Raw genomic sequence first — 10,197 nt, forward strand, 5'->3', positions numbered from 1 at the left:
CAAATTTGGCAGCAGCCAAAAATGCTAATATAACCCTTGGCCGTATAAACAAGAAGCATAGAATCAAAATCACATGAAGTATTAGCACCGTTTTATAAAGCCTTAGTAAGGCCGCACTTGGAATACTTGCATCCAGTTTTGGTCACCACCTTATTTTATTTATTTATTTTATTTATTTTATTACATTTATATACCACCCTTTCCCGAAGGACTCAGGGCGGTTTACAGGGTAATTAAAAACCAAAATACAAAAGTTAAAAACAAATTTTAAAAAAATTTATATTTGTCCCTGCATAAATAAAACCCCAATTAAAATAAGATTAATCCTCAGCCTGGGCCAGAGAGCTCGAAGAGCCAGGTCTTCAGGTCCCGGCGGAATGAACGGAGGTCGGGGGCAGTCCTCAGCTCTACTGGCAGCTGGTTCCAAAGGGCAGGCGCGCCCACAGAGAAGGCCCTATCCCTGGGTGTCGCCCTCCGGCAATCCTTTGCCAACGGCACCCTGAGAAGGCCCTCCCTGTGGGAGCGCACTGGACGAAGGGAACTTGATGCCGGCAGCAGGTGTTCCCTCAGATATCCCGGACCCAAGCCATGTAGGGCTTTATAGGTCATCACCAGCACCTTGAATTTCACCCGGAGGGCAACCGGAAGCCAATGCAGCTCGCGGAGTAGAGGTGTTACATGGGAGTATCGGGAGACCCCCATCACAACTCTCGCGGCCACATTCTGCACCAGCTGAAGCCTCCGAGTGGTCCTCAAGGGCAGCCCCATGTAGAGAGCGTTGCAGTAGTCCAAACGGGAGGTCACGAGCGCATGAGTGACTGTGCGTAGGGCATCTCGGTCCAGATAGGGTCACAACTGGCGCACCAGGCGAACCTGGGCAAAAGCCCCCCCCTTACAAAAAAGATGTTGAGACTTTGGAAAAAGTGCAAAGAAGAGCAACTAAGATGATTAAGGGCCTGGAGACAAAAACACATGAAGAACAGTTGCAGAAATTGGGTATGGCCAGCCTAGAGAAAAGAAGGACTAGGGGTGACATGATAGCACTGTCCCAGTATTTGAGGGGCTGCCACAAAGAGGAAGGGGTCAACTTATTTTCCAAAGCACCAGAAGGCAAGACGAGAAACAATGGATGGAAACTAATCAAAGAGAAAAACAGCCTAGAACTAAGGAGAAACTTCCTACTGTTACAGTGAGGGCAGTGAACCAGTGGAACAGCTTTGCCTTCAGAAGTTGTGGGTGCTCCATCACTGGAGGTTTTTCAGCAAAGATTGCACAGCCAGCTATCTGAAAGGGTACTGTATCTCCTGCTTGAGCAGGGGGCTGGACTAGAAGACCTCCAAGGTCCCGTCCAACTCTATTCTGATTCTGGAAAAGCAGGCCATCGTGACTGATGCGATTTTACAATTTGTTTGCAGCTGCTGTTAAGCGAATCACTGTGCTCGTTAAGCGCATTTCATGATTGTTAAATGACTAAAAAACCTTTATTGTCAACCACGTATACATTGAGATTAGCTGAGCCTCCCTTCGTGCTCCCCCCCCCAACTCACAAACCTCCATCTTATTACACCATGTTTGCCCTGGGGAATTTTTTTGGCAAAAACTGGAAATAAATGCCAATTTTCGGCAAAAACATTGTAAATTGTTACGTGACTGCAGGATGCTGCAAAGAGCTGTAAATGCCAAGCATCCAAATCCCTGGGGGCGCGGGGGCGGAGATTTGGCTGTTGGAACTTTCGAAGCAGGTCATAAGTACCTTTCGGGGTGTTGCGACTTCAAATGGTTGCTAAGCAACCAGTCATGAGTTGAGGACTACTTGTTCCTGATCAAATCTGCACTGCTTCTCTCAAGAACTGAACAATCCTTAATTTTATTTGTGGCTGCCCTTTTTCTCTTTCTTTTATTTAGGGCAGGGGTGTCAAACTCAATTTCACTGAGGGCCGCATCAGCATTGCGGTTGCCCTCAGGGGGCCGGGTGGGTGTGGCCAGGGTGGGCGTGGCCTACTGGGTGGGTGTGGCTAGAGTGCGTATGGCCTACTGGGTGGGCGTGGCCAGCTCTACATGGTTCGCATCAAGGGTGCCTATGGGGGCCTGGGCAGGAGTGGGACAGATCTGAGGGTCTCTGGCAGAAGGAGGGTCTCTGGGCCAGGGCCAAGGCAGTGGGAGCCGTTCCCTCACTGTTTCCAGGGTGGCTTCGCAGGCCGCATGAATCCACTTCGCGGGCCAGATCCGGCCCCCGGGCCTTGTGTTTGACATGTCTGATTTAGGGCAAACACTGTTCTAAAATATTTTTTCCTCCATCCTTCCCCTCTGCAAAAGTAGTTACATGCTGCCTTTGGGTATAAATGCTATTGATCTTTGTCCAACTCCCTCAAAGGCTAACATTATTTCCCCTGGGTTTTGCTGCTTTATATCAGGCACGCTGACTGAGGAATTCTGGGAGTTGAAGTCCACAAGTCATAAAAGGGCCAAGTTTGAAGACCCCTGTTTTATATCCTGGTTCTAATGCCACTGATCTGTTGGCATCCCCAGTTTAATATACAGTATAATTCTAATTCCCCTAATGTCTGATTTCAGCTTGCTTATTTGATGGTAAACCATTGTTTTTCAGACTCTTATCTGGTCTTTGATACACACAAGCTTCCTCGTGCCCTCGCCTAGGGCGTCATCACAAAATCCCACTTGTGTATTCAGGTTACATGTATGTCTGTGTGTGTTGGAGAATAGTTTGAAAGAGATTGGGGGAGAATATGAGTAGTGTAGATGTGCCTTAATAGTTCAGATAAAGCTCTTTTGCTTAATCCAAGTAGACCCAGAAGACCAGTATCTCAGAATAACAGAGTTGGAAGGAATTTTGGAGGTCTTCTAGTCCGACCCCTTGCTCAGGTTTTCCCTGTCCTAAATGCAGAGCATCTGAAATCTACTGTATCTATAAACTGTGACTGATGTCAAATAATCATTTAGGAATGGAAGCAGAACTACCAGTAGATCTTCAACGAAGAGTCATAGCACCAAGAGATGGAGCAGAAGACATAATAGAACCCCAGGCCCATACAGCACCTGAGTATCCACAGATGCCACCCTTTTTGACCCCTTTTCTCCCAGCATGGCAGGGACCCGAGATATTTAATCTCTAGTTCTTGTTATTGAGCAGGAGCAGAAGACTCTGGGATGTCTATCGAGATTCTCAATCATTCAGGTCATGGTTGCCCCAAAGGTGTTTTTTCAGGAGGCAACTGGACTTTCTTGTTTTTCTTTGAAGGCGTTTCATTTCTCATCCAAGAAACTTCTTCAGCTCTGACTGGATGGTGGGGAATGGAAGGATTTATACTCCTTGCAGTCTAAATTAGAGAGTTGTTGAAGCCATTTGGAGGTTTACCTGTGTCCTCAGGGTCACCTGAGTGGTGCAAATGGGTGTGGAGCCTTCTTGGCTGCAGGATGTTTTCTGCCCTGCGTCCCTTCGCTGTTGAAGACAGGCGCAGGCTGATGGGGTTGGGTCTGTGTTTTCTGAATGTCAGACTGCAGCACAAATGGTTCCTCTAGTCTGCAATGTTTTCTGGAAATCCATTCATACTCCCTTACCATTCCAAGAGTGTTCATCCCAAAGTGCATAGGTAAAGGTCTATGGACAAGTCTTGGGATAAGACTCTGGGATAATGGTGATGTTCCAAACCAAGAATCAATGAAGTGGTCTGGTTTTGCCCCAGATCTGTGATGGATCAAATGTAATCCCAAAAGAAAAAGGTAAAGATTTCCCCTGTCCAGTCATGTCCAACTCTACCGGGTGGTGCTCATCTCTGTTTCTTAGCTGAGGGAGCCAGTATTCTATAAAGACCCAAAGGTGCTTTTTCAAAAGATAACTGGACTTCCGTGTTTTCCTTTGAAGATGTTTCGCTTCTCATCCAAGACGTTTCTTCAGCTCTGACTGGATGGTGGGGACAATCAGATAAAGGAAACACGAGTTGGGGCAGAAACGTGACAAACAAGTTCTTCTCCAGTATACATAAAGATAAAAGGGTTAGAGTACAAGATTTTGTTTTATTATGACTAGGGGTGACATGATAGCAGTGTTCCAGTATTTGAAGGGCTGCCACAGAAAAGAGGGGGGTCGATCTATTCTCCAAAGCACCAATCAAGCCTGCGACGACTGCACGCAAGGGAACGAGACGACCTTCTTGACTCTACTTCAAATGAAGAGCCTGACTACACGCAGCGCAACGAGACTTACGCGCCTAACAGCTGATTCGCGCCAAGCAGCTTCTAGGCGCGACTTTTAAAAATCAACTAGAGACCAGCCTTTTCCAGCAAAGCCGGAACCAGTGTGATTATAAACGAGCGAGCTTGTCACGGACAGGCCACACCCACATTCCACAATTTGAAAGTTATAACTGCCACACAAGTGTATGTACTGACTCCCTTATCATTCAGCCCTTGCTCTGATGATGTCAACAGCTTGTGGACGAAAGCTCAGCAATAAAGAGGAATTTTCTCTTATATATACGACTTAACTGTTTTTTTTGATGCACCCAGTCGGCCCAAATGTGCCTAAGGTGCAAGCAGCCCAGTTTCGAATCTCAGAAGGGTATGGCTGGCTGATGAGAGCTAAAAAGCTCAAAATAGCTATACCAGTTTCCCTTTAACTCTTTGTTGGCAATCCAAATTTAACATAAAAATGATTATCGCAATAGCGACTGCTGCTGGGGATAGCCCTATATTGGGACTGACACAGGCAAAAGCTTTCTTCCCACATTTGGGCCAACCGGGTGCATAAAAAAATGTGTGTGTGTGTGTGTGTGTGTGTATTGTTAGTGGATTGTTAGTCAGACCAACAATTAAGTAAGCAATGCCCAATCAAGAAACTGTCAAAGAAGCATTAGTAAACAGCCCAACCAAGGAATCCCTAAGACCGCCCCCACCCACACAGACAGGAAAGACACCAGAATATAAAGTGACAGCAAACAGCATTCCTTACTGTGAGGTACACAATAAGTGTACATGTTGCAATTTTCCATTTCTGATAAAGGAATAGGCACATAGAGGCACTTAGCTAAAGTATCTTTTTAGGAAAGGAGATGTAGTAAGCTGGAGGAGTAGAGAGGAACGATATTGCTGTGATTCAGGGTCAGCCTGTGGGTTCGGCAGTTGGGTCGGACGACTCAGAGGAGGAGGAGGGGGTGTTGAAGAGCTTGCTGAGGGGATTGGACAGCTTGATGGGAGCCCCCAGCAAGGCCCCTCTCATCTGGTCACGATGCAGACCCAGCTGTCTGAACCTGACAGCGTGGATGAAGATGACCCACAGCTGGCCCTGTTCAAGGACGCCCGACGCAGGAGGCAGTCAGTCAGGAGTAAACAGCGGAAGGCAATGGGGCACCTCGGAAGGAGGCACAGAGAGGCCACGCCCTGAACTGTATTTAAGGGGAATGTGTGGGAGGGCTGGTTTGCTGAAGGCAACCGCTTGGATTGTTCCTGCTTCTTAGCTCGTGTTTTATGGTTGGTGTCTTGTCTTGCTCTGTTTTATGTGAATAAATTTGGCAGGCTTTATTCCAGCCTCTTGCCGTTTGTAAAGGGGTTGTCCCTGCTTTTGCTGCAGGGCCGGTAGCAGGCTGGTACAGAACAGATATACACTGACTCAAAGAATATTTTTAGAATAGCATGTGTTGTGTACTGGGTTCGTTGCGCAGAAATGAAGAGGCAAGTGAGTTCAGCTAAGATCATGGTTTATTGCTTACAGGATCTGAACTAGAGAACAGCTGCAGATGCAGCAATTTATACCCTGGCCCCTAGGGGGCGGCCAATAGGTTTGAAGCAACCTATTGCCGCCCTAGGGGCAACCAATAGCAGCACTGGAGATGGGTTGTCTAAGGAGCTGGGAGCCGTTAGTTAGCTTCCCTGCTCAAACAGCCTCCCAGCAATACCACGTGTTAACAAAACAAGTCCAATACATTTCAGTGTGCACTATTGTAGAACAGCATGTAGTTTATGAATAACATATTCAATTTACATAGGCTTTATTTTTTATATAAAAGCTGCCAAGAGTTAAAGTATAACTGTGAACCAAAGTGTGGCCATGTTTAACCAAAACATGAACTCTGTTACACACATAACTTTTAGATGAAAATCAGGCAATTTTATAGATAAACAAGGGCAGACATAAATCTTTTACAATTGCAATTATCCAGTTTGGGTAGCAGTTCAACCTTGTAGATAAACTACACCCTTAGTTAGCAGGATGTTACAAATCATGCCACAGACAAGGAAGGGGAAGATAACACAGGAACAAAAGGGGCTTTTGATCTAATAATTGGAGGGTTTGATAATTGTAATTGTTGCCAGGCGGTTGGAAATCGCGTGACTAAACTAGACTTATCAACTGGTCCAGCTAGGAAGCTCTTTGAGAAAGCTGCCGCGGCCCGAAAGCAGCAGCTTTGCAGACGGGCCGCGGCAGCTTTCCCAAGAAGCGGCGCCGCTGCCTGTTCGCGTGGAGGTACGCGCGCACCTCTCCAAAGGTTTGGGGAGGTGCGCGCGCACCTACGGCCATTCGGAGAGGTGTGCGCGCACCTCTCGGAATGGGCAGCGGCGCCGCTCTTTGAGAAAGCTGCCGTGGCACGTTTGCAGGCTGCCGAAAGCGGCAGCTTTGCAGATGGGCCGTCGCCGTCGCACAACCGGGAACCGGTTCCATCACACATTAAAAAAATGGCAACTGTGCGCATCCGCGCATGCGCAAGAAAAAACCATTTTGCACATGCGCAAAACATTTTTGCGCATGCACGTGCATGGATGCACGCACACGGCTCCCACTTTTTTTATGTGTGATGGACCCGGTTCCCAGTGGCTCTTTTCCTTTTTCAGGTTGCCGACCCCTGGGATAGGGTATAAAAGTCAATGCTGAAATGGATTCAGTGTGGCCCTTTACTTGCAGGGACAAGGGTACCCCAGCTTTTGCAAAAGCTTAAATAAAACTTCTTTTGTTTTCCAATGACTTGCCTCCGGAAGTTGTGGATGCATCAACACTGCAGGTTATGAAGAAGAGATTGGACAACAATTTGTCTGAAATGGTGTAGTGTTTCCTCCCTGAGCAGGTGGTTGGACTAGAAGACCTCCAAAATTCTTTCCGAATAGAATGGAATAGAGCTGGAAGGGACCTTGGAGATCTTCTAGTCCACCCCCTGCTTGAGCAGGAGAAGCTATACCATTTCAGACAAGTAATTTTCTAATCTTTTAAAAACCTCCAGTGATGGAGCGCCCATGATTTCTGAAGGAAAGCTTTCCCACTAGTTAATTGTCCTCACTGTTAGGCAGTTTCTCCTTAATTCTCTCTTTGATCAATTTTTTGTACTTCCCTCTGGTGCTTTGGAGAATAATTTGACCCCCTCTTCTCTGTGGCAGCCTCTCAAATACTGGAATACTGCTATCATGTCACCCATATTTCTTCTATTCTTTAGACTAGCCCACGGGTCGGCAACCCGCGGCTCCAGAGCCGCATGCGGCTTTTTGAGCCGTCTCCTGTGGCTCCCAGCCGCCCGGTGCACGCGCACCTCTTCGAACGGGCAGTGGTGCGTGCGCACCTCTCCAAATGGAGAGTGGCACCGCCCATTTGGAGAGGTGCACGCTCACCTCTCCGAATGGGCGGAGGTGTGCGCGCACCTCCCCAAACCTTTGGAGAGGTGCGCGCGCACCTCCGTGTGAATGGGCAGCGGCGCCGCTTGTTGGGAAAGCTGCCGGGGCACGTTTGCAGGCTGCCAAAAGCGGTAGCTCTGCAAATGGGCCGTCGCCATCGCGCAACCGGGAACCGGTTCCATCACACATTAAAAAAATGGCAACCGCGCGCGTCCGCGGCGTGCGCAAGAAAAAACCGTTTTGCGCATGCGCAAAACGTTTTTTGCGCATGTGCATGCATGGACGCACGCACGCGGCTCCCACTTTTTTATGTGTGATGGAACCGGTTCCCAGTGGCTCTTTTCCTTTTTCAGGTTGCCGACCCCTGGACTAGCCAAACTCACGTCCTGCAGCCTTTCTTCATATGTTTTAGTCTCCAGGCCTTTGATCATTTCAGTTGCTCTTCTCTGAGCTTTTTCCAAGGTCTCAACATTTTTTTGGTAGTATGGTGACCAAAATTGGTTACAGTATTCCGGGTGTGGTCTAAAGCGGTACTAATACTTTGCGTTATCTTGATTCTATGCCTCTGTTTATACAACCCAGGATTGTATTAGCTTTTTTGGCTGCTGTTGCACACTGCTGGCTCATAGTCAAGCGATCGTCCACTAGGACTCCAAGGTCCCTCTCACAGTTGCTGTTTTTGAGCCAGGTCTCGCCTAATCTGTACTTGCACATTTGACTTTTCCTACCTAAATGTAAAACTTTGCTCTTCTCCACAGTAGAACTCATTATTTTGGATGAGACCCATTGTTCCAGTTTGTCAAGAACTTTTTGGATCCTGAGCTTGTCTTCTGGGGTGTTGACTATTCTTGCCAGTTCAGTGTCATCAGCAAATTTGATGAGTTCCCCTTCAATTCCCTCATCTAATCTAAGTCATTGATGAGGATATTGAAGAGTACTGGGCCTAAGATGGAGCCTTGTGGTACCCCACTGCTTACTTCTCTCCATGTGGATGTAGTGCCATTGAGGACTACTCACTGAGTACGGTTTGTCAGCCAGCTACAGATCCATCTGGTGGTGATGTTGTCTATCTATCTACCTTTTTCTAGCTTACTAAGCAGCGGGTTGTGGTCTACTTTGTCAAATGCCTAACTGAAGTCTATGTATACAATGTCCACAGCATTTTGCTGGTCTACTAGTTTAGTCACTTTATCGAAGAATGAAATAAGATTGGTTTGGCATGATCTGTTTTTGACAAACTCCTGCTGGCTACTGGTTATAACTTTGTTTGCTTCTAGTTGTTCGCAGATCTGTTTTTGATTATCTTTTCCAGGATCTCTCAATACCCCAGGTATTGAGGTTAAGCTGATTGGTCTGTAGTTTCCTGGGCCCATTTTTTCCCCTTTCTTGAAGATGGGAGCCATATCAGTCCTTTTCCAATCCTCAGGTACTTCCCCGGTGCTCCAGGATTTTTTAAAGATGTGGTGCAACGGTTCTGAGATAACATCTGTCAGCTCCTTCAGAACTCTGGGATGTAATCTGTCGGTTTCCGGTTATTTATATTCATCAAGTTCGGATAGGTGTTCTCTTGCCATTTTCTTGCTTAATTTTTGTTTCTAGTTTGTCTTTTTCAATAGTAGTAGTAGTAGTAGTAGTAGTAGTAGTAGTAGTAGTAGTAGTAGTTATTCACTCAATAGATCAATCCAGCCCTCTCTTTCCTAGTGAATTGTTTAGGGAGAGGACCACCAGCTGCCAAGAAAGGCTCAGAAATGACAGAGTTAAACAGAGAAGTGAAGAAGGACCTTGGACACCAACCCATCCCCACCCCAATGTAGAGAGTTTCCGCAAAACAATAAATTACAGTGTGGAAATACCGTGTCACTTCTGATAAGCTACAAGGCGAAATTCTAGAATTGCATCCATCATCATGGAAATCCGCAAAAAAAAAGAAAAAGTAAACCAAACGGAATTTAGGGCAAAAATCAACAATACAGCTAAGGATTCCCATCGCTCACCTGATGTGTCTTAGCTCTTCTACAGCTAGTCCTTGATTTATAGCAGTTCGTTCTGTGTCTGTTCTCTTCTACAGCTAGTCCTTGATTGATAGCAGTTCGTTCGTGTCTGTTCGAAGTTACAGTGGCACTGAAAAAAGTGACTTACGACCGTTTTTCACACTTACGACTGTTGCAGCATCCCAAGGGTCATGTGATCAAAGTCGAGAGGCTTAGCAACTGTCTCATCTTTATGACGGTTGCAGTTTCCGGGACCACGTGATCCCCTTTTGTGACCTTCTGTCAAGGAAAGTCAATGGGAAAGTCAAATGCACTTTACAGCTGCCTTACCAACTTAACCGTTGCAGTGATTCGCTTAACAATTGTGCCAAGAAAGGTTGTAAAATGGGGCAAAACAGCAAGTGTCTTGCTTAGCAACAGAAATTTTGAGCTTGACTGGGGTTAGAAATTGGGGACTACCTATACTGTAAATATAATGGGTGCAAACATCTCTTTCTTTTCCAGATGGTTAGGGAGATTCTCAGTCATTCAGGCTGTGGTTAATAATAATAATAATTTTATTTGTATCCCAAAGGTGCTTCCCCCCCAAAAA

The 10,197-nt window shown here is 46.5% G+C and overlaps 1 protein-coding gene across 1 annotated transcript in view; it reads right to left on the reverse strand.

Moving 5' to 3' along the window:
* Positions 1 to 10,197, reverse strand: part of LOC310634740 (uncharacterized protein) — a gene marked incomplete at both ends in the record, with an annotated part of 362,395 nt that overhangs the window by 164,315 nt on the left and 187,883 nt on the right. The gene's annotated exons all lie outside the window — the stretch shown is intronic.

Source organism: Vipera ursinii, assembly GCF_947247035.1.
Source record: "Vipera ursinii genome assembly, chromosome: 2".
NCBI lineage: Eukaryota > Metazoa > Chordata > Lepidosauria > Squamata > Viperidae > Vipera > Vipera ursinii.